Source organism: Dermacentor andersoni, chromosome 10, assembly GCF_023375885.2.
Source record: "Dermacentor andersoni chromosome 10, qqDerAnde1_hic_scaffold, whole genome shotgun sequence".
NCBI lineage: Eukaryota > Metazoa > Arthropoda > Arachnida > Ixodida > Ixodidae > Dermacentor > Dermacentor andersoni.
Window position 1 is genome coordinate 44442651 of NC_092823.1, and position 27879 is coordinate 44470529.

Below are 27879 nucleotides of genomic sequence, written 5' to 3' on the forward strand. Positions count from 1 at the left end.
GCTCAAGGAGAGTAACTAGCGTTAGAATACATAACACAGGGCTAAGTACACCGCCCTGGGGGACGCCGCCGTAGCTATAATGTAGACAAGTGTGGCCTTCCTCGGGGCTTACATAAAAACGATCGCTTGGAGAGATGGCTCCGTATCCATTGAAACATCCGACCACCAACTCCTACCTCTGCGAGAGCAGAGAGGATGGCTTCATGCGTAACGTTGTCATACGCCCCTTTAACGTCGAGGAATAAAGAAGCGCAGAAACGCTTACGGCATTTCCCATGCTGACTGTAGGTGACCAGGTCGACGACGTTATCGATCGATGATCGACCAGGTCTAAAGCCCGCCATGGTATCAGGGTAGGTGTTCAGGCGTCCTAGGACCATCCTCTCCATTGCTTTGCCCACACAGCTCGCCAAAGCGATCGGGCGATATGATGAGAGTTCCAACAGTGACTTGCGAGGCTTCAGCAGTGGAACAAGGCGACTTGTCTTCCAGCTTGTTCGTAGCAGGCCATCTCTCCAAGATTCATTGTACAGCTCAAGAACACCTCTCGCTCGCTCCCCCAGGTGACACAGAGCTCGGTAGGTAATTCCGTCAGGTCCTTGCGCTGATGTGCGGCTACACAAAGCTAATGCTGCCTCAAATTCGTGGATTGAGAATGGTAGATACATGCAGTGATGACGTGGTGGTGGAAAACTACTCGAAGGCGATCGAATGTTGGTAGCTATTAGTTGGCCGGATAATCTGGAGCAGAAATCCTCTGCCACGCCAATCTCCGATCCCTTTTGAGAGAGGGCAAGAGCCTTGAATGGGAATCGCTATACGGGGAGTGTCCGGAGGCCACGCACCATTCTCTATAGTTGCGATAAAGGCTTGCGTGTTTCTAGCGACTCACAGAGGGCAGTTCAACGTTGCGATTCGAGCTTGTCTAACCGGCGCTGGATCTTCTTTCGCGTGCGACTGGTGGTCCGTAAATCGTCCATTGTCTTTGTACGTCGGTATCTTCGTTCTGCACATCGTCGGATTGCTCGAAGTCCTTCGATTTCCACATCAAATTCCGTCAGTTTCGAAGAGCATGTGAGAGTATGCATAGTGTATTGCACCGCGCTCTTGATTGCCCCTTCCAAGTCGGAAGATGGATTGGCGTCGCAGTGTTCTTCCATGATAGACTGAAATTTAGACCAGTCCACTCTTTGGATCGGATCCCGTGTATTGGAAGGTGACAGTCCTCTGATCTTGACGTACGTGGGGATATGGTCGCTTCCGTGCGTCTCTATGTCCACAAACCACCCTGCACGTCTGACAAGGCTTAGTGAGACAAAAGCCAAGTCAAGACAGCTGCTGTATGTGGAGCCACGTAAGAACGTAGGACTTCCATCATTCAGCAGCCAAATTTCATTACTGGAGACGAAAGATACCAGAGTTCTGCCTCTTGCGTTGATCTTCAGATTTCCCCAGAGTGTATGATGGGCGTTGAAATCTCCAATAATGGCCCAGAAATTGGGAGTTGAGAAAAGGATGTCTCGTAGTATATTGTGATCAAGTCGACTTGACGGAGATAGGTAGGCGCCTGCAAAAGTAAAGGCCAAATTCTTTTTCGTAACGTTTAGGCATATCTATCGATTATCGTCGTCAGGTGGTACAGGCTGATGAATGTAGGTAAGGTCATGGCGAATAAACACCAAAACCTTACAGTTTTCACCAACGGTTGAAGACATAAACGATTCATATCCAGAAAGCCTGATCGTGTTTGATAAGTTCGGCTCGCAAATGATGGTAATGGGAAACATATTGGCATACACAAAGCGACGGAAATGCGAAAGGCGCGCTCTGAGTCCGCAGGCATTCCATTGAAGAATAGCTGCTTGTCGGCCCTCATCCCTAAAGACAGTGGCTGTGGAGCCATGATCTACTCAAGGGTTGCCAGCACCGGACTCAGAGCGTCCAGTACTTGAAGCGTATTTCTGGCAGACGGTGTGTGCATGTTGCTTAGCAACACGCAAATGGCATTCATTAAAGGCCTAATAAGAGCTCATCATCATCAGCAGCAGCCTGGTTACGCCCACTGCAGGGCAAAGGCCTCTCCCATACTTCTACAACAACCCCGGTCATGTACTAATTGTGGCCATGTCGTCCTTACAAACCTCGTAATCTCATCCGCCCACCTAACTTTCTGCCGCCCCCTGCTACGCTTCCCTTCCCTTGGAATCAAGTCCCTAACCCTTAATGACCATCGGTTATCTTTCCTCCTCATTACATCTCCTGCCCATGCCCATTTCTTTTTCTTGATTTCAACTAAGATGTCATTAACTCGCGTTTGTTCCCTCACCCAATCTGCTCTTTTCTTATCCCTTAACGTTACACCCATCACTTTTCTTTCTATAGCTCATTGCGTCGTCCTCAATTTAAGTAGAACCCTTTTCGTAAGCCTCCAGGTTTCTACCCCGTAGATGAGTACTGGTAAGGCACAGACAGCTATTATACACTTTTCGCTTGAGGGATAATGGCCAGCTGCTGTTCATGATCTGAGAATGCCTGCCAAACGCACCCCAGCCCATTCTTATTCTTCTGATTATTTCCGTCTCATGATCCGGATCCGCCGTCACTACCTCCCCTAAGTAGATGTATTCCCTTACCACTTCCAGTGCCTCGCTACCTATTGTAAACTGCTGTTCTCTTCCGAGACTGTTAAAAATTACTTTAGTTTTCTGCAGATTAATTTTAAGACTTACTCGTCTCCTTTGCCTCTCCAGGTCAGTGAGCATGCATTGCAATTGGTCCCCTGAGTTCCTAAGCAAGGCGATATCACCAGCGAATCGCAAGTTACTAAGGTATTCTTCATTAACGTTTATCCCCGATTCTTCCCAATACAGGTCTTTGAATTCCTCCTGTAAACACGCTGTGAATAGCATTGGAGAGATCGTATCTCCCTGCCTGACGCCTTTCTTTATTGGGATTTTGTTGCTTTCTTTATGGAGGACTACGGTGGCTGTGGAGCCGCTATATATATGGTACAATATTTTTACATACGGCTCGTCTACACCCTGGTTCCGTAATGTCTCCATGACTGCTGAGGTTTCGACAGAATCAAACGCTTTCTCGTAATCAATGAAAGCTATATGTAAAGGTTGGTTATATTCCGCACATTTGTCTATCACCTGATTGATAGTGTGAATATGGTATATTGTTGAGTAGCCTTTATGGAAATCTGCCTGGTCCTTTGCTTGACAGAAGTCTAAGGTGTTCCTGATTCTATTTGCGATTACCATAGTAAATAGTTTGTAGGCAACTGACAGTAAGCTGATCGGTCTATAATTTTTCAAGTCTTTGGCGTCCCCTTTCTTATGGAATAAGAGTGATCACTTGCTCATCTGTTTTTCGCGACTCCTCGGATACAGCACCTTGCTGTACCGGGGGCGGCTCGTTCTGCGGTTCTTCTGGCGGTCGTGTACGCGGAACTGGCGGCCATTCCTTTGTAGAGGGAGATCCGGCAGTTTTCTCCCTTTCAACATTGGTGTTTGGAGTGCTGGAAACTTCCGCTGATGGTGCTGCTCGACGAGTTGACATTTCCTGAAAAGTTGATATTTTCCGTCGACGGTGACGTCGTCTTCGCCGCACTTTCACAGCGGCCTCTTTGGGGATAGAGTTGTCTGTCACCATTTGTTTAAGTATGGTGGTCTCTTTCTTGATCTGGGGACAGTCTGGAAGAGGCTCAATGATCAACCTCCCAGTTAGGACACTTGAACGTGGTTGCGCTGCAGATGTCACCTGAGTGAGGTTCGGCGCATCGACGGCACACAGCCGAATTTCTGCAAACAGCCTTCACATGGCCAATCTTCTGACAAGTGAAGCATTGCATTGGTTTTGGAATAAATGGTCGAACCTGGTGGCGAAAGTGGCCGAACTTCACGTAGGATGGGAGGCAGTTGCCTTTGAATGTTATCCTCACACAACATGTGTTGCTGAGGCGACCAACTTGCACAATGACGTTTTGTTCACTTGCTGGTTTTATGAGAACTGGGAGGTCTGCATTAGGTATTTCATTGTCAATGTCATAGGTGACTCCTATTGTTGTGCCACCATTCAATGGTACGATGGAGCGGACCTTGATGTTTTGCAGCAGCGTTACATGCTGTAGTATGTTAAGCGCGCTCGAGTTCATCACATCGAATGCCAGGATGTTTCACCTAGTGTTTATCCTGACATCCTTGATCTCGTTCGGCACGGTGTTTTCTAGGTACACGGAGAGTGCTTGCCTGTTGAGGACGCGCAGGTTGTAAGTAGCGTTCTGTGGTACAAACAGGATGGAATGAGGCCATCGTTGAGGCGCTGTTTTCACGGTGTTCGAGCTGGACGCCGAAAATGCGTTGAGAATTCTTCGTACTGGACAAGTCGGAAGCTGCCTTCCGAGGACTCGTCACCTGATGCGGCGTACAGCTCCGTGTCCTAGCTATCAATCGACGTATTTCCTCGCTTCCTCGAACGGATGTCCACGGGTGAACAGGAACCGGGAGGGTCCTCGGGGTGTTGTACATCCATCACCGTGATGGAGGGGGCGGTAGACCCAACAGGTGCAGTGAGAAATCGAAGAAAGCACAGAGACGGGCGAGATGTGTTCCCTCAAGGGAAGCACTTCGTCTTCTTCGGCCAAACTTCCAAAAAAAACCAATTCAGGAAGATAGGCTAGAAAAAAATTACTATTCTGTAAAGCGGCTTTCCCATCGCAACCCAATTTTACCGAATAAGAAATCATCCACGAGCGACGAGTTCAGCAAGGCAGTATCGACTAAGGCTGAGGTGGCGAGGGAAAAGCTAGCAGAGACAGCCCAGCCGGCTAGGGCCGCTAACGCTAAGGCAGACGTAGAACGCGCGTTCGAGGCCTGGAGACCAATTATCTGCTTCCGTTGTAACTAGGAAGGCCATATTTCCTAAATTGCAAGGAGAAAATCCCGTTCGCCAGCATTAGCCATTCAGATGAAAATCTCGGGCTGCTCGAGGCATATATCCAGGAGGTCGTGGTAAACGGAAAAATGTGCCGGGCACTTCGTGATTCCGCCCCCACCATGGATGTTATTCATCTGTCCTCTGTTTATTCCGGATACTATACAGGGGAATGCGCCTGGATCAGACAAGTCACAGAAGAGCAGAGCGCGTGCTTGTCAGTTGCCAGGATAACCCTCGAGGGCGCATTGGGAAGGTTGCAAACGGAGGCAGCCGTGAGTACAAATTTACTGGTACACTTTTGATATATTTTTTTCAAACAAATCGGAGCAGCTTTTAGAAAAGGAAGGCCGGTCGTTTTCTGCCAGTGTCACTTGCATGGCATTAACGCGATCGCGGTCACGCGCCCTCTCAAAGAAACGTGGAAGCTCATCTTCAAACAAGGAAATTACTGACAATAGAACGTCATCACAGCGGCAGTCTAGGCCGGGTGATACGGCTGATGAATTGTGATGGATCAATTACCGGATCAGTGACAGTGGGTCAGGAGCCTTTCGAGACTCAGGAAAATGGGGCGCCTAGGGCTGAAGTCGAAGGTTCACTGCTTAGTCCCACATCCTTTTGTTGGGAGCAGCTTAGTGGGGTAGAACGAAAGGCGCTTATTGCCGCACAGAAACGTGACCCCTCACTAACTGTGCTGCAGGCTAATGTAAATGAAGGTGTGGCCCGAAAGAACATCTACACATCTAGTGGAACACTAGGTCAGGTCTCAAGTACCGGAAATATCAGGATTTCAAGGGTCGGACATACAACCAACTACTCGTGCCAGAACATTACCGACCATAGCTTTTACAGTTAGCGCATGGGCATGTTTGGCGGGGCACTTCGGTATCAAGAAGACAAAGGCTAAGCTAGCGCAAGATTTCTACTGACCAGGATGCTGGAAAGAGTTTGAAACACTTGTTCGGTCACGCGACGCATGTCAGCAAGTTGGTAAACCCAATAACAAGTGACAGAATTTTACTCGAAGCGATAAGGGCAAAATATAAATTTTCTTGGATCACCTCAGCTGTGTCTTGCCTGCCCGAATGACTGTTAATAATTGCTTTGCAATCTGTTCTTTTGCTGATTATTCTCTGTGAATGTCTGTTCTTTGAGAGCACTATTTGAGGAGGTCTGTATCCCGGGCTATTTATCGGGTGCGTGTTTTGTGTTTTGTACAACCGTAATGGTGCCGTAATGGTGCTGCGTAATGGTGCAAAGCCATTTACTTGGCCCTATCAAGGACGTCATTCAATGAGCACATCGCATACGTCACGCTGCGTCGAACAGCTCGACTTCTGGATGCATTATCTGACGGCGGGGGTGCTGTTGTGCCATACTACGAGCCCCACGTGGCGACCACGAAACGATGGGAGCTGCCGTACCACGTGCACCATGAGGCTACAACGAGGCGACGGGGGCTCCCACTTCTCCGCGACGAATCAAGAATCCAACATGGAGGCGACTTCAAGAAGCGCCTAGCAATCTCCCCGGCGCCCAGCCATCTCAGCGACGAATCAAGAATTCGACGCGGGCGACGTCATCCCCCTGCCCCATCTGGTTCCTGCCGACGAGAACTCGTCCACACTTGTTCCCGCGGGCGAGGGGTTGCCGAAGGGATTTAAGGGAGAACCAGCCCATAGTGACAGGAGAGAGTCGCTTCCAGTAGCTCAGTCGGTCTGATGCGCTCTTACTGCTACCGTTACGCTATCATCCACTATATGTAAATACTGTATAAAGTTTTTCGTTTCTTGGAAAACGGAAAGTGTCTGCGGAAAGAGTTCATCTTTTGTCCTCCACCCCAAATTCACAACACTCTACATTTCCAGCAATACTCACGCTTATCGAGGCGAGAAGCATGGCGCGCCGCGGCCCGGGACCGCTGAGAATTGTTCACTCGCTTGGCGCACACCCCACTGGCCCATACTAAGTGCATTCATCTCGGAGCTTGCTAAAGCGTTGGCGTGAAACACATTCATTAAAAAGGCGGCACGTACACAGTGCACCTGTGGCGCAGCCTGCTAAAGCGTCGGGTTGCTGTCCTTGAGGAGTCTTGGGGAAGTAAGTTGGACACCGCTCAGCGTCACATAAATTTGAGGATCTTTCTGGCCGTTGTACGTAGAGCGGCACATTCCCATTGGCACATACCTAGTAACGCAAGTTGGCGTGAAACATGGCAGCTACATATACTGGTACATATCCAATGATCCAAGTCGGCATCAAAGATGTTCATTGAAGAGAATGCACAGATGGAGTGGCACATACCCGGTGCTCCGGCACATACCCGGAGCTTTGCCGACCGACGCGTTAAACTAATAGAGGATGTCTGAAAAGTCACAGGTTGCGTCAGTATCCTATGACTTAAACTAAGCTACAGGTGCCTTCTACAATCCTGAAAATTAGTTAATCGCAGAAATGAGAGAATAACAAACCCCTAACACCAAGAAGAAAAGGCAAGCAGGTGGTTAACCGTGGTAACGCTCGGTTGGCTACCCTACTCGTGAGGAGATAAGGTGAGAAGGAGAGTCGGTGTACGCACGCCAACACATGAATGTTCGCCTACGTACAGTCACGAGCGGTCGACAACAACCCATTTCTATTCAACACACTCATTAACATCTTGTTAGCCCCTTGAATTCTCACCAGATTGCTTCGGCCAAGGTCCCAAGTTATTTTGGCTTCCGAGAAGGGTCTGTCGTCTGAACGGTTACACGTACGCAGAGCACGTCGTTTAGAGTGGAAGCGTGGACAGTGGGACACAGAATTTACTGTATATTCTCCTCACACCCACAAGAACGGCATGCGGCGCTATTAGTCGTTAGGATATGTGACCGAAACTTAAGATTAGGAGAGAATAGCGATTCTGGACAGGTTGTGTAAATGTGGTGAACCCTGCTCAGTCTCAAACCATTTCACTAACAAGCATATGTTTTAGATCATTAGAGGGTATCATCTAGTCCACCATAATAAAATTTCTAAGAAAAGACGATTTATTCTATAGCAATCAGCATGGTTTCCTTAGTGGTAGTCCTTGGGGAACTGAACTGTTGAATCGGTAACTGATCTGCACGAGGTTGTTCAGTAAATTAAAATAACGCTATGTGCATTCATTTTGTAAAAGCATTTAAGATTCCGCACATTTGAATAATAATGAAGCTAACCAGTCTTAAGACAAAAAGTACGATTATAAATGGATAGTTAGATTTTTTAACCAACTGAGGCCAATCAGTCTACGTGAACTGGTGCTCATCTTCACTTTCGCATGTAAAATCCGGCGTACCGCCGGGCTCGGGCCTGGGTTCAACCTCATTTCTCATCTGTAACAACACAGGAAACACTTTATCTTCTTCTATCACGTTATTGGCAGAGAATTGTATTATCTGCTGATGAAATATTAACACAGAAGATTACTCATTACGTTTGGACCTCGACAAGCTCGCATTTTGGCGTCGCCAGTGGCCGATGTAAATTAGCACTTCTAAAACTAAGGCCATGACGATCACGAGAGCACATAACCAAGGACAGAGCAATCAATTAAAGGAATTCATGTTGAAATGGAATCCACACTTAGGTACGTCGGAGTTCATTTATCGTTTGATTTTTTGGAACAAGGAAACTAATACCAAAACCAGTAAGGCATTTGACACATTCGGCGTCATGAAACGCAACTTGGCCAGCTTTATTACTTATCTATGAGCATGAACTACGCTTCTTCGGTTTAAGGTAGAATACGCCTCCATCATGTCGAATCAGCATCAAACGTATCTGTTCAATAAACTAAAACTAATACACAAAAGCAGCAAGATTTATCCCGATGAAATACTCCCGCCACTACATCATTACAGACATCAAGGAGTCCCTTTCATTGGCCTCCCTTGATAATCACACATAGCAATGACGCTTTTGTACCATTTTCATGCGCTTTATTAAAGTGAATCCCTCTTCCCCGAATCTCACATTGATGCAGTTCATTGTATTTTTCAGCGTTTTCAGCACCCGTATAAAGTAAAACCACTTTTTTTCGCGCGCTAATCTGTATCGTCATTCACAACTTCTTTTCGCAATGTAGAATTTCAATAAATTATCAAGGGGCATTGTATCTGTCACTAATTCCAATGCTTTGGTTAACGAGTCAAAGCTTTGCCCAAATCTTAAATGTGTGATTATGTCAGTGTTCAGTGTTTAATTGCATATGTTTTGTTTTCTCTTTGTAGTTATGCCGCCGTACCTAACTAGCGTTCGTTTTTTGCACGCTAGTTATTGTAACTGACTCCTCCCTCCAATGTAACGCCCGAATTGGTCTTCAGGGTATATTAATAAATAAATATGAATAAATAGAGATCATGATCGGTGGCTTATGAAAGTGACAAAATGGAGGTCGAGAGAATGAATAAGCTGCGCAAAGCAGTCGAGAATGAAGCGGCATGTTGCGAAGACGAATTTTGCCTGCAACATGATACGTTCGGCTGACCCAACCCCAGAGTAACCGGAAGTCGCTTGGGCAGGCCTTGGTAACGCCGTATGGGCACAAGGCCCGCCACATCGTTGACCGCGCAGTCTCCAGACTGTCTTCGATTCGGATGTAGCCCGCTACACGGAATCTCTACACTCTTAAACAAAATTGCACCCTTTGGGTCGTATCTTGCCACAAAACAATAATCGTCACCTGCCATGTCCGCATTTCGTTTCTTTAACGCTGCGAGCCCGGTACTTCCAAGTCACGAACCACATGCGCGTTATCAGCATGACGGAGCATTCTCGACAGGAAAGTAACGAGCGCTGCATTTCAAGAAAGGAAATGCGGGCAAGACAGATGACGATTATTGTTGTGTTGCAAATATACACCTCAAAGGGTGTATACTTTTTTAGAATGTAAGAGTGTGCAGTCGTTTAGCGCGCCAGATACCGCCCAACTTCTCACTGATGTTCGGTGGCCAGTTTCATGTTCATGGCTGTTTTATGGTGGCACGCACTACCTTAAACATATAGCATGCCCGAAAAATGATTTTCCTTTATGTGGTATTACGGGAAACAAAATGCATGTCGCATTTTTTCTTCCCTAGGTTCAACTTCATATCATTAATGATCGTTCGTCGCATCTTGTCGGCTTATGTGGCGGGAGCATCATTACAAGGAACCTTATTCTGACTGCGGCGCACTGCTTGATTCATAAGTGAGTCCTCTAAAATGCTTCTCTACTTGATAGAAACAGCAACCGGGCCGAGTTAGTATGTGGTTTTCTAAAACAAAGTACAAAGAGATTATGTGAACAAAGAAACAGAGACCACGAGCGCTGATTCACGACTAAATGTTTAAATGTGGAGACGAAATTATACGGCACACAAATTAAATCACGTGGTACGCGACAGATATGCAAGGTGTATCAGAAAATTATGCCACCTATAAATTTTACTTCTGTGGTATACAAGCTGATAAATGTTTGGACTGTATCGCAATTTATTTCTTGTTCTTTCTATAAATTCGGAACAGAATGTTAGTTTGATCAAACACAGTTCGGTTCCGAAATAAAAAAGCAAATAAACTGCCAGGTAGCTGAGGCATATAATATGTACAAACATTCTGCGTCACGTGTAAGTTAAGCTTCTAAACTATGTGCTTGTGCTTTATTTTCTCGCACTCAAAATATATTTCGCATTGGATTCCTTGAGCGTTTATGCTTGGTTTCGCGATATGGACGGTGTTGCGGCTTTGGGGTGGTTCCGTAGTGCTCGCCACCCGTTTCGTGACAGAGCGTTGCCAGCTCTCTAGTCGGTAGCGAAGACTCCGAGTCAGGCGTCGGTGAGAACCACAAAAGGGACTTTATACACTATATACAGGTCATTATACAGGCAAAGATCGGATCGGCACGGGGACTGAGAGCTAACAGCAAACGCGACTGTTCCCGCACGGCGACGTCCAGTTAGACTCTATCGCGCAACACAGCTCACTCCGTTCGAGAGCGGCACTTGGCTCACGGTGGTTCGGTGGATCCGGTTCACCAGGCGGCGGCGTTGGTGACTGTAAGCCCCGAGAAACGATTGTCACTCAAACGGCTCAATACAAAGCCAGCACTCGACGGTCGTCCGAGAGGTCCAACCAGCGACCGCCCTGGCCACCCGCTTCAATGTTGCCGCGCGCGGTGACCTCCAGGAGAAAGGAAAAAAAAATTGGAGGACGCTTAAGCTTCGCCTTCAAGAGTGGAACGCGATAGCGTTATCGCACCTCGTTCGCACCGCTTACTCAAACGCGCTACGCCAGCCAAACGTCGCGATCGGCACAGATAGCCGTGTCCCGACACGCCATGAACGCGGACGCGATCATGGGGCGAGTGGCGCGCCACGTGTCGGGGCAGCGCCGTACATTGCGAGGAGGGGGTCTTCTGTGTTTGCCGTAAGATGGCTCTGCGTGTGCGCAGAGCGCAGAAGAAATCTAGCGGAAACGTACTTCGCTCCTCGTGAAACGGCGACTTCTGTAAGTTACATGGTCATAATTAGCGATATACACCGCAGTATAACTTTCTACGGCACGTTTCTAAGGCAACGCCGCATTCACTAGAAGCGATTTTGTCCCGCTTCGAAGGAACCAGCTCGTGGCTGAGTGGTAGTGTCTCCGTCTCACACTCCGGAGACCCTAGTTCGATTCCCACCAGCCCATCTTGCAAGATGTTTTTTATTTATAAAGTGTCTTCTGGGATTTATCGCTCACGGCCAACGCCGCTGAAGCCGACATTTCTGCGACACGAGCTCCTTAACGCTGTCGCGTTAATACGGCGCCGGGCTGGCTAGCACTATGTTGCACGTTTGGACATGTCGCTCACCGATGCTCCTCCACAGGATGTCGCTGCCGGGCGGCGCAGTATCTTGACTTGTGAAGGGAGAGTTAGGGCGCTGTGCCTTTCGGCTCAGCCCCGGGTTTGTCCAAAGAGCGTTCGCAGGATAAATTCTGCTTCTTGTAGATTAGGAATCCGGGCTGGTTGAACGGGCACAGCAACGGCCACTGAGCGTCTTGTCTGCTCACGTTTTTGGCTAGCAATAAAAACATCCTAGGAATGTGACCCTAGGAAAGAAAGCAACCATAGAAAACAGCCATATGAAAGCAAGCATAGAAACATTTGCTTGCTCTCTTGATATCGTATACCTTGTGTCAATAACAATATTATAAAGATCAGCCTCCTTTGCCTTCTTCAGACGTTTTGAGCGTCCATCTGTCCGTCCGTCCGTATGTCTGTCTCTACCGACACAGGGGTTCACATTGTCTACCAGCTTGGGCCACTAGGTATGTGCTCGTGGTCGTGACAGCGTTGTGGTCCTTGCATCGTCGTCATTCCAAGCTTTGTCAGCCGACTCTCGTCATGCTATTATCGTCACACCTTCCTCGTTAAACAATCGTAATGCATCGGTTGTCACGCCATCGTCGTGAAGCCGTCGCGGTCGTTCCGTTGTCGTCGCTCTGGCTCCGTGATTAAACTCTCGTAATGCCGTCCTCATCAGGCCATCCTCATCACGCCAACGTCGTCATACAGCCTTCGTGATACAAAGTCGTCCCGCCATCAGCGTAATACACTCATAGCCATTGTACTGTCCTCCTCATACCATTGTCATGTCATCGTCGCCATTGCGACGTCGTCATACTGTCGTAATCATGTATTCGTTGTCATAGCGTCATTGCGGTGCCGTCGCGGTCTTTCCGTCGTCGTCACTGTGGCTTCATCATCCGACTCTTGTCACACAGTCATCGTCATACTATTGTCGGCCCGCCGACTTCACTACACCGCCTTAGTCGTTCCATCAATGTCATTGCTTCTTCCTCATTCCATCATCGTCACTGCATCGACGTCATGCCATTATGCTCATGGGCCATCTTGGCAAGCGAGTGCAGTAGCAGGGTGGGTCGATACCGGAGACAGTACAAGGTCAAGCCAAATAGGTCGCGAAGATTCGGGCAAGAAAGCGGTTCAGTACCAATTGTCACCGACATCAGCAAGGGTGGTTATGGGAGCAGCGATTGAAGCTCGACTTTGTTTGGAGAGAACAAACATTGGGAAATAAAAAAGCGTTTTTAATTCAAGCGAGACAAGGATTCATTAAACAAAAATAAAATTCCTGGTGAATTTTTACATGCGTGACGAGTAAAGAAAAAAACAACTTTATCTTATTTTATCATTATCCATAAATACCTTGTTTCCGCGCCCATCCTAAGAGGGGGCATTGACGGCGCTATTGCTTGCAAAGCAATGTAACCCTTGAAGTGTTCAGAAAGCCGTGCTCGCAGAGTTCGCCTGTTGCAATACGCCCCCTAACACGTTCAGCTCTTTCGCTTGCCGACGTTTGTCTGAATTTGGTGACGCGGGTAGCTTCGTCGCTTCTCAACCTGTTCAGTAAAAGGTAGTGAGTTACGACCACCAGATAATTGTGTAGTTATTTTCGTATGACTGCGCTGGCCGACGGGCTTGACACCCGCCGATAGGGTCAGCACTACACCTAAAGCTTTCGTCGGCCTCCGAAGAAAGTATGTTCTGTGCAGGTGCGATTTCGATAACCCTGCAGCTGGCCTTTTACTGCATGGCTTTCCGCGCTGAATGCTCGAAACACCCATCAAGTCGAATGGCGGGGCCTTTAAATATATAGCTCTAAAGGCAGTGCAACAAAGAAATTTCACGCCTTCGAAAACATAATGACGTCACTTGTGTTTTTAACGGATATGGCGTCACATTATTTTTTCTTCCACTGGAAGTGTTCCCTCCACATAAGGATGACGCTAAGCCCCATGAACCGCCGATGAACCTCAATGTTTTAACGTACGGACTCCTATGGAAGGTTCGCTACCAGGTATATTTACCTTGGACAGTCTACGTCGCATGTAGCCGAAGCAACGGAAATCTCAGTATGACCCCTGCAGATTTTGAATAAACGTGACCTCAGGAATACAGCGAGCCACTACATTGCTTCAATGCTAATCGCATTACCATCGAGAGTTATCGTGCGGTGGTTCGGCCTTGCGTTTTTTCTTTAAGATATAGTTTATAACTGCGCAATTCCGTTGAAAACAAGGGCAGCAGCCAGGACATGGCATCTTAGGAACAGCAAAGATGGTAGAGCTGTTCTGAATGTGACCTATTTGGCGAGACAAAGCCACGGTCAAGAAAATCCGAGAAGGTTAGCAAAAAACAAAAGAGCTTCGTTTTAAAACCGCGGTGTCTGTCTAACACACTGGTGGACACCTTAACCACGGTTTTGGGGCAAAGTATAGAAAAGTAAAAAAAATAAAAATAAAGGTAAGTGCGGCACGTGGCCAGTTCGACAAGAGGTAATGTAACGGATGGAAAGCGTTACACATTTTTCTTAGCAGCGGGATTTACAGTAAGCCTGCCGGTCATGTGGACGTCGACGGGGGAGGTAACGTCGATTCCCCACGAGAAGTCTAGTAGACCTTGTGATGGGGCTGCTACGCCTTGATAGCGTGGCACCGAAAAGAACAGGAGGTCGTGAAGGTTCGCCTTCCGGAAATAGAAGTGTCAATATGCAGACACCATGCGGCTACTTTCGGGGTTGTGAGCTGAACATTACAGAAAAAATCTGAGCCAGGGTCTCATTATACTGAAAAACGAAGGAATTTGAGGCAGGTCGTTCAACCAAGCTGGGAGTGTCTTTCTGCGGTATGTACACATCCGATCCTCATCCGATCAGCACGAGTATGAAGGCGTGGTCTTTGCGCGAAAGGAATGTCCGACACTGGTCGCTTTTCTCCTCCAGCGCACGCTCGGTCATGTGGCTTACAACACTGGCTGCGTGAGAGGGTGCTTCCATGAAGCCACCAGTCTTTTCGGTGCACCCTCTCAAGCTTTCTTTGCACCCCTATCCTACGGCGTTTGGGAGTATCGTAACCGTCGGTGAAATTTTTTTGTGTGTTTGTGGGCGACTTAAATGTCAGCGTCATTTGTTAAAGGCCTCCGGTAACGCGCGGGTGCATCACTTAGCCTTTGTTATAGGTTTGAATGTTTTTCTTTTAAGGTTAAGGCCGATGGTTTTCAGTGAGCGCATAGTTTGCTGATAGAGGCGTTGGTAGCGTTCCGTTAGCGCACGTCCTGTGCAGACGGGAGGAATATTAGCGATTGGATCGCACGTGTGTTCTGAAGCTGGCAGCGTTCTGAGGTTACTCTGAAGCGTGCGTGCAACTAGTTCACAGTTGACCTGTTTTTTTAAAAGTCCTTCTGAGCGCGTAAGTTATGCAAGATTAGTTTAGCGGTCCTCTTAAAGTCTGTCCTGCCTGGAGGAAACGTCTGCGTGAGGTGCAAGCATGCGTTGTGAATTGTGACCGCAATATTGGCGGTACTTTGACCATGCAGCCGCAGAGTCGACAAGGCTGTTCAGTGGCACCAGTACGTGCGATAAGTAGTCCACTGTGATAAAGTATAAAGAGGCTGTTCAGAAAGTTGGGTCTTCTAACTGTTTTGAAGCGTTAGTTACTCAGAGCCTTTCGTTTAATTCTGCGTATACAATTGCTATAGTGTAGCGCGACAGTCGGGCTTCGTCGGGCTCAGAGGAACGTGACCGCTCTCCCTGGTGGCACAAAATTTTGGGGTCGAAAGTTTCAGTTCCTAGTTGAGCAGCTCATATTGAAATTGTAGTGTGAAGCCCGGTGGTTTAACAGCTGATTCCGGCCGTCTACGCGCTGTGTGGTACTGCGTTGCCGGGATCGACTCTTCCGTGCCGGTTGTTGCGAGATGGTTGGAAGCATTCCGAGTTTGCAGTTGTTGTAGAAGGTCGAGCGTTCTTCTTGGTCACGAGTCATTCTCATTCTGCCCGCGCTGGCCAGTCGACATTTTCCAGGCCGCGGAGGAGATGTTAAGTTTGGCGTACTCGTTGAAGAGCGGAGGCCGGGATCAGTGTGTTACCGACGTCAGACATCATACCACGGAGTCGATGCAGACACTGAAATGCTGAAACATTTGGCTTTATTACCAGAAGGTGCGTCTTTCAGTGACGGCAGTTCCGTAGACATCGGCCTGGGAACGAGACTTCGGAGTGTTTCCCCAAACTTCACCGAGAGACAGCAGGACCTGGACTAGGTTTACCTTCTGGTGAGCTTGGGCCACTGACCTCTCGCCGGTCGTCATTGAAAAACTGGGTCTGGTATGCTGACTTCCCCCCTTCCAGGAGCAGCTTGGAGCCGGCGCATGTGCTTTGTGTCATCCTTCTCCTCTTCGGAGGCGGTGTGCTGTGTCATTACGAGCCACCGGACTTGTTAAGTGAGACACTACCCGGTTAACCAGCGAGTGATGTAGTGAAGCGTGCTCTCCTAGAAGGACGTAGTAGCTATGACGTGCAGCTTCTGCGTGCTACGAAGAACGGCGCTCCGTGCTGCCGTGAGTGCGAGTATGACTTTTCATTGGAAATAAGTTTGCAGAAAATAAGTCATGACAATAAGTCATTGTAAATATGTACGTAAACTAACCCCGCTGTGCCATTTCTCCGTACTCTCACCCTCGTACTCATCACTAAAGAAGCAACCGTCGTTAGGAAGGCTCGGACGACTGCATGGGCCCGCTAAGCCTCACTGTGGCCCCCCGGTAGCGTAGGCCATGGCTACCCGCTTCAAGACGCACGGGCGGCGCAGGCTAGAGGCCGACCCCAGGCGTGACGCCAGACACGAAAGACTGCGACCCCGAAATCCTACAGACTGCGATCTAGTCACGCCAACTATGTTAACATTAGCAGGAAAACCAGAAGTGGACAACAGAAGGCCAGAAAACGAGAAGCAGGAGGAAACGGTAATCTTTTCGCCGAAAGTTCTTCATTAATTGCAAGAAAAGAGGTAAATATTTAGGAAGAAAAGAAGGAATAAATTGTACGTTTTGTTTTACGCCGCGTAATCTGGAGATGTTCACATTGGTGGACAACATCCTGGCGCACAGGAAAAGAAGTTCGCTTCAGTTCCGTAGCTTTGGCTGCGCTGCCACAGAAAGCTGTAGCCGGGTGTAGGTAGGTTCCTGTTTCGCCTCGCTTTTAATAAAAAAGACGATAATGCCTGACCTACGGTGGAATCGAACCTCTGCCGTCGAGCACAGCAGCCAAACCCTCTAACCACTACATAGCTCGATTTTTTTTTATGCTCGTACGTCACTGATATCTGTAAGCTATCCCGAAACCGGTAATAGGCCCCGATCGGGCACATACTTATCGAATTACAAAGCCAGCCAGCTCTTTGAAAGGCTCGGTCAGCTATTTTGCGTCGTTTTCGTTTGACTGCTTGCGCTCTGAGGAGCCATCTTAGATTTGGATATCTCCCAGACCGGCCAACTTTTCTCGGTATTCTTTCGCGTTGGAGGAGGAGGAGGAAAGAACTTTATTGTGTGCCCTGCGAGTTGGTGGGGAGGGCCAAAGGTCCCGCCTAGGTGACGGCCAGGAGTTCTTGGGTCCTGGCGGCATCCTCGGCCCGCTGGACGGCCCATAGTTGATCTTCGAGGGCAGCGCGGCTTCCCAGCGTTGGGCGCAAAAAAAAAAAAAAAGATTGTGCGATTTGGCGCTGGCTTGAAGATCGCCCACGCTGTTCCTGCTCTAACATTTCTTCGTCGTAGTACAAATGACGTCGTCGATTTAATTTACGCCACATCACACAGCCGTAGGTTGTACGTACGAGCGGTACGATTGCATAGCACATTGCCGCTGATGACGCTGCAACCCGCGTTTCTCTCCAAATACGCTCGTTCGCTACCGACATAGAAAGCAACAGTTAGCATGTCGCAGGTTCACGTCGAACGGCTGGCGTAGAAATATTACCGTCGTCCTGCTTACGACGTCACAGACACGTATGGTCACCTCCCTCCCTCCCCTCACACAACACGTACGCAACTACTGAACTTTCGCAAACACGCTGGTCCATTTCGTAGCGCATTGCGGAACCGCGAACTATCCCAGCTAACCAGGTGCCTGCAAGATGGTTCGCATAACATCTATTCCTGCAGCAATCTGCCATAATTTGTTTATATTCTTTCCTAAAAACCTCTACATATGGCAAAGTTACGTTTACTTGTAACCATGTTGGCTCCTGCTGTTTTCTGCTTTTTACCCCACAAGAATGTAAACGCCTCTTGCGTATCCTGACTGCTGACGACAGTATAGAGAATAAACATCTAACGGTGGAAAAAGCAATTATTGTATATACGCTGTTCTTGTTAGAGTTGTTAACACACGTTTCTTTATTTCAGAGGCGCCTTTGCGGAACTGGTCGCAGTGGTGTACAGCTCCCAACTGTATAGGGATGGTAAAGCACTTCTAGCGGAAAAGATGATGCTGCACCCAAAATTCGTAAGCAAGTTAGAGGTGGTACATGACATCGCACTTCTGAAAGTAAGTTTGAAATTCGGAAGCAGGCTTCAGCGATCACAAAAGCGCTTTAGCCTTATGCAATTCACAAAAAGGTGCACGCAAAAAGAAGAGGTACAGCAATTTTGTATTGCTATTTCAGACAAGATTGTAATAAATATTCTGAGTGAAGAGAATGAAGATTTATAGGAATTTATGTCCTAGAGGGGCACGCTCATGAATGAGGGACGCCGCATAGGAAAGCACCACTTTATCATGCACCAAGCCGGTATTTCGTAGCATGTGCTTACCTCGGCATTGTTTTACATACCATCCCCAACTGAATTTAGTAGCACAAGAAGAAAGAGAAGAAGACAAAAAACACTCCTGAAAAGTAGAATTGGGCTCTTCCGATGACAGTGATTTCATTTAAAATCACATGACATAACTGCCAACAAAAATGTCTCAATTCAGTTTTTCGGAACTAAACTGTTGCAAAGAAGAATATGACTTTTCGATTTCTATATGGTTACAACGTTGCTTACAGTAGTCAGGTAGATGACGTCATATGTGTAACGCCACAGAAGCTTCGCTTTCAGGGGACTGCGCGAATGCAAGTGTCATCTCGTGCTCTTTACACATGCCGTCTACGTAAACACATTAAACAAACATTTTTTGTGCCCGTATATAGGCACTGTAGGTTCGGAGGGACCGCAAAAATTTGTTCGATTGATCAGAAGTTCGTTTTCACAGAAATGATCCACAGAACCTATTTAATGCTATGGCCACGGCACTAAATAATAAATGAAGGAGCGCCTAACCCAAAGGAAAAATAATTATTGGACTTGCATATTAGAAAGTGTTATTTCATGTGCCAATTTATTATTTAAGCTATTGAGCAATAATTGATTGCCAGTTATGCGCAAGTCCGTGCGCTGTCACAAAAGACACCAGTTCACCTTTATTGCTGGAAAGTTATTGGGTGTTCTGACAGCGCATAACTGTAAATGGCGTTAAACACACAGCACGACAAATACCGAAGAAAGGCAGAGAGAAAAAAAAAACTTTAAAATACCCATGGCATTGTCAGCTGCGCCATGTATGAAACTGGTAGAAGTAGCTCCTCGGCAGTGTACTCACCGAGTTGCCAGCCTCCGGGACCGGAAGTACACCGAGGACCTCCTACATCGCTCTTTCCATATTGCCAGCCCCGCAGCTTTCCACGTCGTCATCGGCGCTGGCCTATGAGTTGATGTTAACGGAAATACAGGGCCGCTTTAATTTTCAGCGTTCTGACAGCCAGACGGCAGCTAGATAGTTCCTGCAGCGCTCACAGATGACGTCATGGCCACGTGGGTAGGGACTGACGTCATAGTTGTGACTCACGCTAGATTTGACGTTACGCGAAAAAGACCGGTTTGATTTAGTTATTAGGCACATGTTGTTATAACGATGTGAAGACCGTTAAATCTACAAGATCCTTTATAGGCGAATGTAACTATGTGTTGGCAGTTGAAACCATGACTAAACTTTACCTGAATTACTCGCCATTCTAAGTATGCTGGCATGCAGCAGTTAGCGATATACAGGTTTTTTTAGGCTTATATTGACAAAATAATTATGTTTTTTACTAAGAGAAGGCATTAGAAATGATGTGACGTTACGTCCGAAATTGCTGATTATTTAAAGCAGTCTGATGCATCATGTGGAGGTCGTCCGTTGAAACATTTTCTCTTTATCTGGAATTGACCAGTTACATAACGTTTGATTGAACAGCTGCCAGTGGATCTGGAATTCGACAGACGGATTAAACCAGTGTGCCTGCCTACAGCAAAAATGAACATTGCAGGCAAGACTCTTATAGTTGCCGGCTGGGGAATAACAGAATGTAAGTAACAAGGTTTTCATTGTGAACAGTTGAAGCTATGTTTGTTATAAATGAGGAAATGCATACACCAAGCACATTTAGAACCAATCAGATTTAGCGTGCTACCGACATGCACCATTACGTTTTCACATACCGTCGTCAAAATAGCGGATAACTGCATGTTGACCCACTGCTAATTGTTAGGCTGATGACACAAATGGCTTCCCAACAGATATTGCTTGCCTGGCTCAGCGCCGTGAAAGGCCAGAATGCAGACGTTATCGACTCTATTACCCGTTTTTCTGATCAAACTGAAGTTTCATGGTCACCAGCTTCGTACTACAGCATTTAAAGAACATACTTCTCTCACACCTTTTTTTTTCTGAATCTCAGTTGAGACAAGGTAGAAAGTGCCGCGCACGATGCGAAGCAATTAGTGCTTCCCGCATACGTTTCTTGTTAAAGATTACTGCTGCGTAAGCTGCCGCACCGACGGCAGCTTGCGACGTAGGGAGTTACGTCTCTAACCTGTCGTATATGATAGAATCAGGCTAGCAACTGATTTCATTGTTGTTGCCGCAGCGCTATATGCGATGGGATCACTACCATTACCGCCATTACTCTAAATTACTATCACTCCCATTACCCTAAAGCAATGAAGCATTGCGTACCGCCCTCAGCAGTTGTAGCGGTGGTTTTCAACAGCTTCGCTGCACCACTTTCGCAGAGCCGGGATGGCGGGTCAATTTATTTACACAGACAAGAGCCTGGTAACGAAAGTAAAGTGCGCACGCGCGCATTTTTACACACACACACACACACACACACACACACACACACACACACACACACACACACACACACACACACACACACACACACACACACACACACACACACACACACACACACACACACACACACACACACACACGCACGTGCACGCGCACGCGCACGCGCACGCGCACACACACGCACACGCACACGCACACGCACACGCACACGCACGCACGCACGCACTCACGCAAGCACACGCACACACACACACGCACACACAGAGCAAGCTTCCCCTTTGGTCAAGTAAACTTTGGCTAAAAATGGATTTTCGGACAATTCTTAAGGTGTGTTGTTACCGCCAGTATTTTTTCAAGATTTGTTTATTCGTTAGAAAAACGGAAGATACAGGTAGTATATTATACAGGGGAGCGTCCCAAAATCAGACATTGCAACGGCACCCTCAGGACGCTTGCCTAAGAAGAATGATGCGCTCTGTGCCCTTTTGGCTGTTTATACGTTTTTGTACATCCATGACCGCCCCTAGGCCAGACTTTGGCTTTCTCTCACCGAATAAACACACAGGTAATTCCAAGCCATTAACCATCGGCCTTTCCATGTGTCCACGTCAGAGCGTGAAACCATTCAAAAGAAAATGAAGATGCTCGCTAAGGACATAACCGAACCGTCATATAGTCCTTGACCATTCCTTACCATATCACCAAAAGTAGATGACAATACTAGGCGATTCTGCATCGAATACTGCCATTAGCGAAATTTTCGAGAACGCGCAACCTTTTTTTCCCTATTCACGACGCCCAGTGATAATGATTGATGATGAATTCGATTGGAATTCCGTTCAAAACGGGGCGGTGACAAATAGTCACATACACTGCTTGATCCTTACTCGGGCATTACGTGCATCTATTGCAGTTTAACATTTTGCCTATCGCTCTTCGATCTTTGCTCTTTTCATCAGAACATTTAAATTTATGCCGCACAGTTAACTATGCCTGTAATGACTCCGGCCCTATCATTCTCTTTCCTGCTTCTTTTCCCGCCAACACTCTGATAACCTCTTGCTTATTCGATCCAATTCAGTTCGCTTTATTTAACATCAAAATTTTGAGGACCGCCAACGTGGTCTACGGGCCCTTCTAACACGCAGTGGCGGAGGGTAAGGTGAGGTGTTACATATTCAGTAGAGTCATCTTAGTCCTACTAAGAATATCATTGACTAACATAATGTACATATAGAACACACATATGCAATGCTACAATTGAAAGTGAAAAAAAAAAATAAAGCACGAATTGCGAGCGCACATTATACACAAATGTAATAAAAAAAAAAAACGCTGCAATGCACAATTCGGTAAATACTCAATAACAAAAATGAAATTTATCCCTTCTCGCGCAAACAAAAAAAAAGCACTATAACGAGCGTTAGACCATGCAGGTATCATTTAGACAAAAAGATAAACTAAATCACAAAATTTGGTAAATATACTTAGCCTTGCCCGTGGCACATCCCAGTATATAGAAGAGCATGTATTTAGTGTCCTATCTGTGCTTTAACTTTGACAAGTTGTTTAGAGTGTAATTATTTCTGTTAATACACATCTTATAGCGTTGAATTAGTGTTTACTCATGAATACCAGGCATGGGAAAGAGGAGGAGTAATAGACGTTTATTTTCAAAAGAGTATCACGGGGCAAGCACCGGTTATATTCTAGGTGGGAGGTCTCCTCATCCCAGGAACCCTCCTGCTTTCGCTGCCTCGTTGGCCCTGTCCACGAGGCATCCTTGTTTTGCCGGGTCTTCGGAGACGACACTGGCCTCCCACGTTTCGATGAGGTCTTCGCTTTCTTGTTTGGCTGAGTCTAGATGCCATGGGCACTCGAGGATCGGGTGCGCCAAGGTGTCCGGTATACCGCACATTGGACAACGGTGTCCTTGCAGCGTCGGTTAGAGTTTCCGCATCAGTATTTCGTGGGTGCAAGTGTCACTCTACAGCCTTCTGCGTGTGGTGCTTTCTTCTTTCGGTGAGGTGGCGGGTACATCGCGCGTTCCAGTTTTCGGTGAAGTGGCAGGTACATCCCGCGTTCCAGCCTGTGATGTTCAAGGATCCCTGAGTAGGTGATGGGTACGGTCTCTGTCGCCGCTGACGTAGACCGGCCATTTGGAAGGTGGGAGGGATTGGCCCGGCAGGCGTGACCTCGGGCCGCGGCGTGTGCCCCTTCGTTCCCGTCCAGCCCATCGTGCCCAGAAAACCACGTCTCTGAGGTGTAGGGGATCGGAGTGCTTCTGCGCTTCAATATCTTTAGTGCTCCTGTGGACACGCGACCCTTAGCGTAATTAGCATAGGCAGTAAATTTAGCTTTTTTTTTCAAAAGGCACCGTGTATGGCTGTCGTGAGAAACATTCAGTATACAATTGACGTAGATTTTCTTTTGTGTTCTATGTCACGTGGCGATATCATTAAGAGCTGTTGTACGCTAAACTTGATGACAGTAGTTATTGTGGCTGAAAAGTAAGGACTAGTAAAGTGGAAGCTTGATGGTTTTAAGGAAAAAAATCGAACCTGCAGAAATACATTGCGCGCTGACCATTTATGTTTCCTTTTGCTTTAAATCCGAGTGTTTTTGAAAGACAGACGTTTCCTACGTACCTTGATGGGTTAATATATTGCCAGTTCCCTACGATGCTGAGTCGCGGAAGAATTATTATTCTTTCCACGACACCCTCGCCGCGTTAACGCAGTGGCTTTGCTTTTCGGCCGCACCTGTCGCATTCCGACGCAAACGAAATGCAAAAACGCTTCAGTCATTTGAGAGTCTTAGAATAGAGGCCCCAATAGTTTGGGGCCCCAAAGAGCTTTGCAGGTGTTAGCGTTGGGGCACGCAGGAGGGAAGATTTTTAGAATAGGGCTTTGCGTTTGCGGTTAGCGTCTTGTGCTGACAGCGCCACTACGGCGTCAAAGAAAAGCTATTCGAAATAAATAAATAAATAATTAAATAAAATATGCCATTTTATGATAGGAATAGTAATTTTGGCATGCATGTATTCGCGTTTAATTACAATTTAGAGGTTATTCTGTCAGCAGCAAAGAATTAGTAGCGCTTAGTTTTGAGCAAACCAACTTAACGTGCCTTCACCAGCCAAGCTTAGCCTTGTTAGGCATACGAGCCAAAAAATTCCCAATTGAATTCGGATTCAGTGGCGTATAATGAATCAATCTTCATAATACACGCTAGTTGAGAGAAATCGATAAGCGCAGTCACTTCTCCTAGCTTGCGAACTTCACGCGTTACCACGAATCGAACCCAGTTTGGTGCTGGGTTAGAGCCGTCGCTTCGATGGGTGCCGCCATGTTTGCTGACGTAAAGCAATCGGTGAAATAGAGTTCCCAACGCAACACCTAAACGTAGTGTGCGTCTCGCGCATGCGCAGTGGCTTTGACGGTATTCCTTGGGGGCCTCAAAACGTTTGGGGCCCCTATTCTAAACCTCTCCATTTTTTGGATGCGCTTTAAAGAACCCCAGGTGGTCCCAAAATCTCGAGCTCTTCAATACAGCGCCACTCGTAATGCACTTCGGTTTCGGCACGTTAAGTCTCACAATATGACTTTTTTTAACCGCGCCTTGACTTCGTACGTTCCTTCCTCCTTTTTAACCTGAACGCCACGTCAGTAATGACCTCGCTAGCTAGTCGCAGCGCCACATGCGCCTGGTCGGTGAAGGTGCATGCGGTATTCCGGCAAGCATGCGAGGTTTGCCGGATGAGCGGGGGCGCAAACATGAGCGGCCAGATTGGTGGCGCCAGCTGGTGGTGCAAAGTTCAGCCACATAAGAACAGAGCCAATTACTATATTCTTCTTAGCAGGGGCGTAAACGTTCGACAGCGGCGTAATTGCGAACACAATTACGCCGCTGACGAAAATTTGCACGAGCAGCGAGGCAGAAAAAAGTGGGTAACTGAAATTTCAGCTCTGTGTTTGTCTGGTTGAGAAAAGTACCTGGCCACAAAAAACACAACAGTATACACAGATGCTGCAGTATACGCCAAGCAACGAGGCATAAACATAGTAAAGACAGCTGCGATAGTAATAAGCCAGGACTACAAAGAGATCAGCAGCGCGTCAATGAAGGACTGCTCGGTAACGGAAGCTGAGGAAATAGCCGTAGCTCTAGCGGCAGTGGAGGGCTACCGATCCGAAAGGTCTTTAACAATACTCACCGACTCGCAAACTACGTGTCGGAATTACATGAACGGCAGAATAGGACGCAGAGCGCTTCACATCCTCCGCTCCTGCAGGGCTAACAAAGTCAGGCATACAATTTTCTGGGTACCGGGACACGCTGGAATAGAAGGGAACCTAAGGGCGGACAAGGCAGCTCGAGAGCACACAAACCGAGCGGCCACAAGCACCGACCCTGAGGAACCCATACCAGTCAACCCAAGCTGCTCAGACATTTTGAATTACTATAAGGGGGTCCGAATCAAATACCCTCCACCCCACAACAGCCTAAATCAGCATGAAGCAACCTCTTGGACGACGCTGCAAACAGGAACATATCCAAACCTAAACACACTAAGCAAGATGTTTCCCACCCAGTATAGAGACATTTGCCCCTGGTGCGGCGCCAAGCCCACCTTATATGACATTACATGGGAATGCGTTCAGAATCAACAATTCCTTCAAATAAAAGACCCGAGTGCGGAGCAGTGGGAGAGGGTGCTCTCCAGCAGCGACCCGAAAGTCCAGCATGGACTAGTAAGGCACGCTCGTCGAGTAGCCACCCTCAGTGGTGCCCTGGAATAGGGGCGTCGACCCTGCGCAGATGGGGAAGAAGACCGTGAAGACGGCCGACCGCATCTGCCACCACTAATTTCTAACCAATTAGAGCAAATAAAGTTTTTCCTCCTCCTCCTCCTCTGGTTGAGCTCTACTACACCAGGTGGCTGCACCCCTCCCGCCGCTTACGTTTCTGCCCCGCACCATCCGGCAACCCGCCGAAAGCGCCCCCGCTTGCCGGAATAGTGAAATCACTATTTTCCCCCTTTCCGCCCCACATGGCAGCTGTCGAAAGCGGCAGCCGTGTGGTGCTACTCACTTACGTATACCATTACTATCTCCAATGAGATAAGCATCGGCAACAGTTAATTAACTACGTATACTACAGACGATCGCCGACGGTAAACAATCTGCCTCTCAAGCACAAATATATCTACAAATGACTATCGGATCCTGCGTGAAATTGTGGTGATTCAGTTTAGTGGTTAGAGTGCTTGGTTCTTACGTGCCGTATCCGGGTTCAATTTCTAGTGTATAATGTGGTTAAATGCTGCGTGAAATAAACTGCGCGCAAAATGACTCTGGGCGACACTTGCTTATAAGAAATTAAATTTTTAATGAGTAAGCATTCTTTGGCGAGTACTCTCACAAAGTCTGTCTGTCACGCGAAATGTGTAATGCCTTGTTGCTGAACAAGAATGCGTAATTTGCGATGTTACGACATTTATTCCTTACAATAGTGTAGATGTAGATGATTGGCAGCGTTATAAGCGATAAATAAACAATTGAAAAACAGAAAAAGAAACTGGTCCGAGAGAAAACCGTTCTCGTGAGGCTGCAAGCTTATCTGCCGCATTACGAGTGTGTGTGTGTGTGTGTGCGTGTGCGTGTGTGTGTGTGTGTGTGTGCAGAGAAGCGTACTTTGGGGCTGCTGAGTGTAACTGACCCGTAAATGTAATAATAGTTTACTCATTAATGATTGGTGGCGTTAAAAAATAAACTGGCGATGTCGCCGCGACGAGGTCGTAACAAAAAAGGCGAAGAAAAGAGAAAATAAAAAAAAACTCACAGCCCTTTCACTCTGTGAAGAAGGAGGACCAGCGAAGCTGTGTATGCGGGCTCCTTAATGGCGAACTGCACCTCCACCGCGGGTCGGCCCGGCATTGCACTGTCTTCGGTATCGGCCCACGTATGGGGAGCTTTTGTTTACCACGCCAAGAACGACACGAAAATTTCCTTGAACTGTAGAGACACTTAACTTCGCCGTAAAAGAACTCCGTCTCTATTCCAACCTGTGAAAGTGGACGTACGAAGTTGTACTATCAGCGTCAAAGGAAACCTGAATAGCGGAGCGCGTGGCCCAAGCCTAAGCATAAGTGAAGGTGTAGTGCTCGCCGTCCAGTCATCACCAATGACAGAGGCGCACAGTTTCGCCGCACGGCGTTTGTTTCGGAGTCAAACAAACAGCCAAATGCGCTCAGCACACCAATGCCGGCCACCATCGCGGCTTCCAGCGATATGGGGCTGCGCAAATTTGCCGAATGAGAGAATGATGTGGCGCACAAGCGACAAACCACGTGAGCGAATCTACAAAGATGATGGTGCAAATTGCTGCACACGTACCACTGGTTGTGTCGGCGAACTAAGCGGCAATACTCGCCGTAAACTGCAAACTTTAGCTTCTGCTGTCTTTCCTTTTTGTTTTCCACCATTTTAATGTAGGATTCAGGTCACAGGCGAAAATATTTCACTATTGGGGCATCGCGCGGTGCGGCCATATCGGAAAATACGTTCCGGTCAATGGTGATGACTGGACGGCGCGCACTATACCTTCACTCATGCTTGGGCCATGCTCTCCGCTGTTCAAGTTTCGTTTGACGCTGATAGTTTCCAAGCAGGCGTTTGGTGTGTTGCGACACCACGTACCCGAGCACACGAGGGTCGGACCCTCCCGCGTGTAGCCGTGCGCGGCTCAGCCGTGTCCGGGGAAAGGGGGATCCTGGAGGTTGAGCCGATGCTGGGTGTTCGGACCTTTAAGGCCCCCCGGCGGAGGCAACACACCTCATCGGCCTCTGCTTCACGTAGACGGCACCCCCGGACTGACCCACCCGGGGGATATCGGTAGTCGCCTTTTCCTGTCTCTCTCTCCGTCCAGCGTT

The 27879-nt window shown here is 47.7% G+C and overlaps 1 protein-coding gene across 1 annotated transcript in view; it reads left to right on the forward strand.

Moving 5' to 3' along the window:
• Positions 1–27879, forward strand: part of LOC126546333 (chymotrypsinogen A-like) — a 128948-nt gene that overhangs the window by 21583 nt on the left and 79486 nt on the right. The window lies entirely within an intron of this gene.